Genomic DNA, 10,419 nt, shown 5'->3' with positions numbered 1-10,419 from the left:
CAACACATTTTTATCTGCTTTATATTTATTTATTTATTTTGTATCTGTTTGACTGCTTTAGTAGATGAACTGAATTTGAAACATAGATAGTAGAAATGTTGAAATGTTACCTTTTGACGGGAGTTTGGTGTGTGTAATGTATCTGTACTGGGCTGTAGTGCTTTCACATGTGTATGTTCCCAGTTGCTCTTGATTAAGATGAGAGAGTTTAATGGTTCCATTTTCTGGATGAAAGGTAACCTTGTCTCTCCACTGCTCAGATATTTCTTCCATAGAAGTTTTACTGTCATATTTCAGGACGGTGCTGGAAAAACTCAAGGTGAGAGTGTAGTTGAAGTCCTTAGTGACTGGACATTTGAAAATGAACTCATTCTCGGAGAGTTCTGAAGCAGCTAAATATTAAAAAAACCAAAAAACAATGAGAATATCCGCCCCTAATACCACTGTAGAGTAAACCAAGGGCCACTGGGTGTTTAAATAAAGGTACAAGATATCTGAAACAATATTTTTTACATTGTGATATTACTAGAAAGGCTCTGTGGGCTTCTAGATGCTTTATACGTGACCAAAAACACAACAAAAAATCTGTAAATTTACCTTGTTGTTTCAGACTAGCTGTATATCGTGTATCTTTAGTAGTTATGGAGCAGATATATGTGTAGGTATCTGTGATGACATCCACTTTAAGTTGACTTGTGACTGTAAACAGATGATCTTCTGTTCGGCTGACAGTGTTCAGTGGCTCCATCGCTGGAGGGTCTGAGGACCACAAGACTTCTGGTTCTGGATAAACTCCACTGCTGGTGCAGATGACTGTATCATCTTTTAATGTGATATCCACTGATTTAGCTGGAGCTAAAACATATAAATATATATATTTACAACTATTACTTTCTAATGTTTTATAAGTAATTGATCATTTTAGATCAATTTTAAATTTTTGTGTGTGTGTTAGCTTCTCGTCTACACTCAAAGGAAAGAAGAGTAACTCAAATGATGCAATCGAGTTGGTCTCCCAACACTCTCAAAATACTTAAATATTCAGATATATGCATAGGCCTATGTTTCAATAAAATTTAAATATATAGTTTCTGTACATACAATAAACAACTTTAATGAATAGTGTTATATTTTTAATTCAATTATCTCACTTGCAATGCTTCACATTGTAGTTCTTTCTAACTTAAGATGTTGAGTAAAATTTTTTTACCTTTGTCCTATTTTCATATACTTTTTTGCTTTAAATAAAAATTGTAATGTTGTGATTCACGTCGTAGCTGCTTGGCTTGTTTCATGGCTTAAATACTTTTTTTCCCCAGAACCAATGCCACTGAAGAAATAGCCGGGTATTAATGCACTCTAGACAGCGATTGAGAATTGTGTAATCTAGAAGGCAGCATTATATATGAAACAAACTCTATTAAGTCTCCTGAGCAATGAAAGGGAAGCTCCTAAGCAACAGAACTTCTCTGGGCAGTCAAGGATGTTGTTGTTGTTGTTGTTTTTTTAAGGGGTTATATGACGTTGCTAAAAAAACATTATTTTGTGTATTTGGTGTAATGCAATGTGTTTATGCGGTTTAAGGTAAAAAAAACACATTATTTTCCACATACTGTACATTATTGTTGCTCCTCTATGCTCCGCCTTTCTGAAACGCGTCGATTTTTACAAAGCTCGTCGTTCTAAGCAAGGTGTGCTCTGATTGGCCAGCTGTCCAGTGCGTTGTGATTGACCGAATACCTCAAGCATGAGACGATGCTGTGACCCGGCGCGACGACACAGAAACAATAAAACCCATTACAAACGAGGCAATAGTTGCATCCAATGGGGACATAATTACTGATTATAATGACTTATACTGTCTTTTTAAGTAAACATTACCATGCCTGCATTTGTGATCGGAAAAACGACAAAAAAAGCACTACACAGCTCAAAACTCGCGTTTGAATAGTCAGTGGCAGAAATTTACTTACAGGCTGTGAGCAGTGTTGGGCAGTAACTACTTACTAGTAATTAGTTACTGTAATAATATTACTTTTTGCAGTAACTAGTAGTGTAGCTAATTACTAATAAGATTTCAGTAATAATATTACAGTTACCATCCATAAAACAGCTTAGTTACTTTTGATGCCTCAACCCCGCTGATTTAAAATCTAACAATCCAATAATTCCTAGATTTATTTTCATAATTTTCACAACTCGCACATGCATGTGATGTCCCCATTGCAGCAGGCAAGCTTGGAATATGGAAAAGCAGATAGAAATATTGCATTATGGGCATGTGGTACATTATATTAATATAATATAATTTAAAATATTTTTGGAAAATTAAACAGTTTTCTTACAAACTCATGTGATTTCATAAAATACATAACGAAATTTAATCGCATATGGGTAACGGAAAAATTACTTCAAGCTACACATGACTATTAATGCCAATGAATGCCACTATCAATCACTATTGAGTGTTTTTAATAACTTCTGACTGCGATCTAATGTGGATTTTGGTCAAATGATGAGGCAGAAATATGTTGTTAGTAACATTCTAGAAGAATTTTATCTGGAAGATACACAGTTATAACTTCTGTGGGGCGTGAAGAAAAAGTAATGTAACTAGTAGTGTAACTAATTACTGTTGCCAGAAAGTAATAAGTAAAGTAACAATATTACTTTTGAAAGGAGTAACTAGTAATGAGTAATATATTACATTCTTTGAGTAACTAGCCCAACACTGGCTGTGAGTCAGAAGAGTCAGACTGTCATTGCAAAGTTGTAATTGCCACTTTATAGAAACATACTTTGTGCAAGCCCGCATTGTAGGCTACTCTTCCAGGATCAGGAAATAGTCCTCCGTAAAATGCGCTGCACAATGCATACGCTCTAATATTTGGGTTGAACTGTTCTGGAACAGTGTTGTAAACAAGACTTAACCACTGATTTCTAGTTGTGTCCTCTTTTGGAAGCCCAAACAAAGTAGTTTCGCTTTCACAATGAAACACAGCGTCTTAAAGGACATGGCGCCGGCGGCAGTAATAACACTACAGCGAGAATAAAAGTCCCACCATCTTTCTTTGCGTAGACATTTGGGCGGTGTTATGCAAATCTCTCCACACCGTGACGTAGTGGGGGCATGTTTGAATGAGCCGTTTTAGGGGGGCGTGGTCGAGTCTTAACTTTTATAAAGAATATCTCTTTGGTTTTGAGACTTTAGTCTTTGCAACTTCAGCGATCTTATCTATGCAGAAACAGCTTGTAACACTCCAAAGAGAAAGGAAAACTTGGAATCGCATCATATGACCCCTTTAAGAGTTTCAGAAATTTTGTCTCTTACCTTTCACTGACATAACCACATACTTCTCATCATTTGTTTTATCATCAGCAGTGTAGCACCTGTATCTGCCTTCATCTTGAACCCTGATATTTCTTATCAAGAGGGATATATTTCCATTTTTAATTTCAGATTCTGACAACAGGGATGTTCTCCCCTTGTAGTCCTCATGCTGATGGTCCAGCTGGACTTGATTGTGGTAGAATGAATGCACTGGTTTTTTATCCATATACCAGTGGATGATATCAAGGTTGGTGGATGTGCAAGGTAACATACATTCCTCAGAATAGATACAGGTGACATGAGTGTCTGTAAAAACACCCAATTACAGATTGAAAAACACACAAACATACAGTGACATGTTAAGACTTACAAGTGCCTACTGTATACATTTAGCCAGCATTCACACTTCCCTGTGCTGTCATGTGTGTTGCAAGTAATTTTATATAAATAAAATACCTTTGGAATAAAACAGCAAAATACCTTTGGATTAATAGAATGTGTGATTCCAACAAATCTGCAATCATTTACTTATGTACCAAAGGTCAAATCTGAGTAAAGCTATACTGATGTGTTTACCTTTAATTGAATGTGGTTTAAAAAGTTTAAACTGTTACTAACTCACTTTTCTTGATGTGGGATCAAAATATTAGTAAAAATATTTTTTTGTTATTGACCTAAAAATGTAGGTGTTTAGTATTAAATCTGAGAACAGTAACAATTATATTGATCTCTGTAAGAAATACAAAAGCAGTTCAAGTATTGTCATTAATGTAATTTAAATTTATATTACAATTTAACATGTAATTACGAATAAAATCTTGATTGACATTTCTTTTGAAGAGCTAATGTGACTGTATGTGTGTAGTTTTTTGAGGCACATATCAGACATGTAAACAGATGTCAGTAGATATTTTAGTTTCTTACCTCCTAAAATTACAGGCAGAATCCACAGCAAGAAAAACAGCTTCATAGTCACATACTTTGAAATGATTTGAATGTAATATGTAGTCTGTCGAACAACTACTCTCCGTTTTAAATACTTTCTATTACTAATCTGTTTATCCGCATTGTAATACGCACTCTGTGGAGATTAACAGGCTACACAAGTCTAACTAAATCTAAACTGGTCTTAGAACCCTCCCACACTCAGAAATAAAGGTACAAAAGTTGTCACTGGGGCGGTACCTTTTCAAAAAGTACATGTTTGTACCTAAAGGGTCCATTTTGGTACTTTAAAGGTACATATTAGTACTTAAAGTGTACATATTTGAACCTAATAAGCACAAAAGTGTACCTTTTGAAAAGGTACCGTCCCAGTGGCAGCTTTTGTACCTTTATTTCTAAGAGTGCACTTAGGTTATGAACAAACAAAGTTCAGTTTTAACTCGTTCCATTTCAGGGTAAACTGTATATGTTGTAGTTTGTAAATGGCACAAATGAATTACGGGTTACGGAATCAAATTGCCCTAAATAAATGGAAATAGAGATTACAATGTACAATCAGACAGTAGGCTATTGACAGGTGTGTATGAGATGACATTAGATCATACCTTGCACACAAACGTCACAAATGTAAAAAACTTGCTGCCTCTAACTGGTTTTTAGAAGCCTGACAGGAGTCATACTGAAATTGCATTATGTAATTCTTTTACCTTGACAGGTCTACATAAACATAATCAGAGGTGGAATGTAACTAATTACAAATAGTTTCGTTACAGTAGGATACTTGAGTACATTTTTTCTACTTTCTTGAGTATAATTAAATTGTGGTACTTTTACTTGAGTAGAATTAAAAGTATAAAAAGTAAAAGTATTCAACTTCGCTACATTTATTTTTCACCGAAAGTACGAAGTACAAAAAATAAATTAATTGTTTGCGCCGATGGAGAAACAGAGCAAGCCGGTGTCATGAGAAATCGAGTCCCCCCTCGAAATCGGGTCCGCTGGGCCCCGAGTGATCCCATTGCCTAAATAAATACATAAAGATATTAATGTAAAAACGTATGGCTTACTATATAGTGCATAATGAAACAAACTAAACATAATTTCTTACACTTGATTAACTGCTAATTAATAAATAAAAGTAATAATATCCTATTAAGTGAAAAAATGAAAATCATTAATTAGTTTTATTTATAAAATAAAACATTTGACATTTAACACTTAATTTATAACATAATTAAAAAAAATAATTCTGAAAATAAGTGCAAATTCCTGTATAAAATAAGCTATGCAGCTAATCAGGTATATGCTATGCTAGTACATAAGCTAATGAATACAGACATTAATTATCGTTATAACATAGTTTAAACAGCATTTAGCAGCGGTATGTTCTCATTGGCTACTGAGTTTTTGATTGACAGTTTCTTGACCTGGAAGTGAAGGCATCAGTATTGTTATTTTTAATTTTAAATTTATTTTTTATTAATGCCAAGGTACCAAAGATAAAAGTACAGAAAATATCAACATTATGTACAAAGAGGTGACATTACATGCAAAGCACCATTTCTAGATGTATGTAACAACAAGTAAATAATCCAAAACAAAGCTTTAACAAAATAAGTTAAAAAGATGAAATAAATTAACTGTTTTAAGAGCTTTAAGATTCTTGGAAGATTAAATAGTTTGGATATAGGTTACTGTTGAACCTCTTTTTTAAAAACAATAAATAAAGGATTTTGATGAGTGAATTTACTGCAGTGAATATGAAATTTTGCAAGAAGTAATAATAGGTTAATAATAAAATATTCATTAATTTGATCTTTTTGTATGTTAAAGAAGCCGAACAGTACATCCTTGAAAAGCAAAGAGAAACCCTGGAGCACATTGCGATTGATAACATTAGAGAATTCAATCCAAAATAGCTGTGTGAGGACAATCCTAAAATATGCATATCAGTTTCATTAGGGTCACCACAAAAAGAACAGCTTGTATCTATATCTATGGAGAATTCTTTGGGAGTTACTGGGAAATCAAATTTACGTAAAAGGCATCGGTATTGTTGCACCAGTGTGGATGTGAGCGTCTGTTAGCAGCTTCCTATTTCATTTTAATGATATATAAAGATTTTTTTACTATTATTATTTTACCAGTATTGTTCTGCTGCTACACTACATTGTTGAGATGATTTCTTAGGAATAGCACAGATGAATGATATCATCATCATTATCATCAATCATCGTCGTTATCAGGATACTCGCAGTAAGTTGTCTTGATTTGTCTTATTCATTACAGGACCTGGTTATCTACACACAGTTACAGTCTTCAGTTATATCATAAACAAACAAACTCTGACAAAAAGAAGTCTTTAATAATGCCTAAATATATACCCAAATGCAAAACCTAATACATGCAAAGAATTATGACTGAAAACAGTTTCCAGCAACTAGGGCAGAAATCCTCAAATCTGGCCCACTCCTGCAGAGTTTAGCTCTAACCCTAATCAAACACACCTGATCATGCTAATCAGAGTCTTCAAGATCATTAGAAAATCACAGGTAGGTGAGTTTGATCAGGGTTGGAGCTAAACTCTCCAGCAGATTGGCCCTCCAGGGAAAGATTTGAGGAACCCTGAACTAGGGTATACACAGTCATGATTATATAGACCTATACAGCCATCTAATGGTTACACAACGGTATGACAGACGATTAATGGTAAGTAATTTTGAGGTATTTTAGTACTAAGTTATTATCAGGCATCAAAATCTGCAACAAACATTTACAACAGAAAAAAAACAAAACATAAGCTGAAATGTGTACTCTCTCTCTCTCTCTCTCTCACACACACAGCTTGACATACATGCTCAGAGTAAGTACTGTAATCCTACTGTATGTGTACAGTATGTACATTGAGTACTGCTGTTCATTTGGCTCGTTTGGGGCAAAATTTCTTTTTATTTCTGATACATTTGTATTTTTAAATACATAAATCTTTTTTTTATTAGAATGAATTTGTCTTTCATCAGATTTACCAGATGTTATAATTTCTATTTGTGCTGGTCAATTATGAACAATGGGTAAAATTGAACTGCTAGCAAAAACTTGGGTGCTGCAAATATTTGAGTTGCTCCTCCCCTTTGCGTGGCCCCTCCGCTAATCTCACCCTGCTTATATATAAATAAATAGAAACTCGGTTGATAGAAGGACAGTTATTGCATGGATGGAGCAAGAACAATGTAAGTGTATAAAATACATGCACACAGTTCAGTTGAATGGTAAAAATCGCCCTCTTAACCTCAACATTAACAACAACACTGAAATAAGAGCGCATGCATTTTTACGCGCATCTGGCTGATAGATCAACCATTATTTATCTGTCAATCAGATGCATTTAAAATAACTTTTTCTGTGTCATGCTTTGGATGTGTGCACATGGGCTAAGAAACATGATAAAACAAGTAGGACTGGATGATTTATTCATATCCAAAACGAGACGATGTGAACATTATGGAGTGCTAAACACTCCCATGCAGTGCATGTTTCATTCATACTCGAAGCCGGAGGGCGCTCGTGCAGAAAAGTCCAAAATGGCCTTGTAGAAGTAATATATAATAACTTATGATGTGCAGGAAATCCCTAATATGGACAAAGGCATCCCACTATTGCTGTAGCTAAAAAAAGGTAATTCCAGGTCATTTCCAGGTAATTAATATAGTATATGAATAATACAGTGTTAATTGACATATTTATTACAGTATAGAAACTATTCTGCCTTATTATGTGTTTGTATATACCAATCCTAAAATTGTCATTAGGAAAATACAGAAAAAAATATATATTATAGAATACAAATGATTGGTTATCATCCAGCAGTGAATTTGATTTCTTAGCCAATTAATAAAAGACATTAGAAAAAATAAAGTCTGTCAATGGAGTGGGGGACCTATGACGTCACTTTGTAGGCGGATTGGCTGTTAGCATGAAACTGGTTCCTTGACAAAAATAGGCTTTTGGATTATCGCAAAAAATAAGCTCTGTGTTCAATCATAGTTCATGAAACTTCCACTTTATTTTAATTAAAAACGTATCCCCACGTACACCTCACACGGACGGAGGCCCCTCCCACGATTGTTGATTGACAGCAGCATTTTGCACAGACTGCACTGTGCTTACCTCTGACCCGCCCTGCCTGAGCTGTTATCAGTTGTTTCACCGCCGGAGCAGATGTAGACAGGAATGACTCCTAAGCCATTGAGGTGTTTTGTTGTTGGATTTAATAATGAACAGAGCAGTAGTCATTTACTCCCGTCATCTGAGCCTCTGAAGATGATTAGGTTTGTTTCTGAAGGGAATGCGCCCTCCATCTACATAAATGCATCTATGTTCGCGCGAATCATTCGTGATCCAGCTTCACCTCCAGAAAAAGTGAGTACAAGGTTTTTTTTAAATGAATCTTTGCAAATGGCCTTTCCTAATAATGTGCTAATTAGCAAGTTTCAGGATGAATGCAGCTAAAGTAAAGAGATTGAGGTCTCTGCAGAGCAAAAGTGGGTGTTTCTGAATTGCTAGGCATTTTCAAGCTGCTGGGTGTTTCTAAATCATGCAATCAAAATGATCCCCCTGACCTAACCCCACCCCTAAACCTACCGTCACTATGATGTCAGCCAATCAAGTAACATGGTCAAAAAACGCCCCGATCTGGTAACTCCCATTACTTTGCTGCAGAGACCTATACTTGAAAGTAAACAGTCCCTCAGAGAGCGGCTCGGAAGAGAGGGGCGGAGTCAGCAGAGTTCATTAACATTTAAAGGAGAGTGACACAAAAAGGCTTGCTCTGACAAGAGTTGTTTTTGACAGGGTGGAAAAAAAGGTGTTTTTTACACTACCAATGAGAAATTTTAACCAAACTATGTTACAGACTTTTCATTAAGACCCTAAAGAATAATATCAACTTGTGGAAAATGGGCATTATATGACCCCTTTAAGAAACATAACAGTTTAAAAAAATCACGAGTGGGTGTTACTGGTGTGTTTTATGTTGTAGAATAAAATGTGAAAGTATCTTGAGCCTGTGTGAACCATGGACCTTATTTAAGGGATTTAACCAAAATCCCATAAAAAAAAAACCATCGACTCTGGGATGATGGAACCGGAAGTGCTAAAATGCTAACTTGCTTCTGGGTTTTTGCCTACAAAGTGACATCATAGTTCCACCACTCTATTAGACGAAAGTCAAAAGTTGTATTTTTTATTTATTTTTTTATTTCTGTGCTTTATTTCTGAAATGATGGCTACGCCCCTGTGTGTCCAGTACAGAAAACAGAGCATGAGTCTCCTTGTCCTTGAATGGTTTAAAGTCAAATTAAAATGCGCAGCAACGGAATCAATAAGAGGAATCGAAATTTTAACTTTATAACTAGTAGACGATTCCTGACCTTAAGCATCCTTTTCCAGAGTAGATTTTGGATTCCCATCCAGCAGCTCATTAATCCTTAGTGCTTTTTATATTGTTCTTATTAATAGAATTCTTCCTCTTTTCTTTTCTTTTCTTCTTCTTCTTCTTCTTATCATTATTATTATTATCATCATTATTATTATCTTATCGGTATTATTGTTAGTTTTTCCCCCTTTTTTTGTTTTTGTTTTTTGTTTTACAGAAACACTGAATGACCAAAAAAGCACCACCACCAGTCCTAAGTTCAGTTAAAATGACTAAAGGCTGGAATACACTACATGAAGTGTAGCCAATGGTGATTCAGTTGCCAAGGTGTCTGTAGAGAGTTGCTTAAAGGGGACCTATTATGCCCCTTTTTACAAGATGTAAAATAAGTCACTGATGTCCCCAGAGCGTATATGTGAAGTTTTAGCTCAGAATACCCCACAGATAAATTTGTATAGCTTGTTAAAATTGCCACTTTTAGGGTATGAGCCAAAACGTGCTGATTTTGAATATGTTGCTTTAAATGCAAATGAGCTGTTGCTCCCGGAGAAGAGGGCGGCGCTTCAAGAGCTCAAGCTCTGGCATTAGCAGTGCTAGCCTTTGCAAATAAACATTCCACTATTAGTACAAGCCTGTTATCAAAGTCTGTCATCTGATTATACGGTGCATACTAAATTCGCATTTATGAATTACACAGATGGGGAGCACG

The sequence above is a fragment of the Onychostoma macrolepis genome, chromosome 24 (genome assembly GCF_012432095.1).
Source record: "Onychostoma macrolepis isolate SWU-2019 chromosome 24, ASM1243209v1, whole genome shotgun sequence".
NCBI classification, from domain to species: domain Eukaryota; kingdom Metazoa; phylum Chordata; class Actinopteri; order Cypriniformes; family Cyprinidae; genus Onychostoma; species Onychostoma macrolepis.
The sequence above is the reverse complement of the archived record's forward strand: the minus strand, read 5'-3'. Positions refer to the sequence as shown.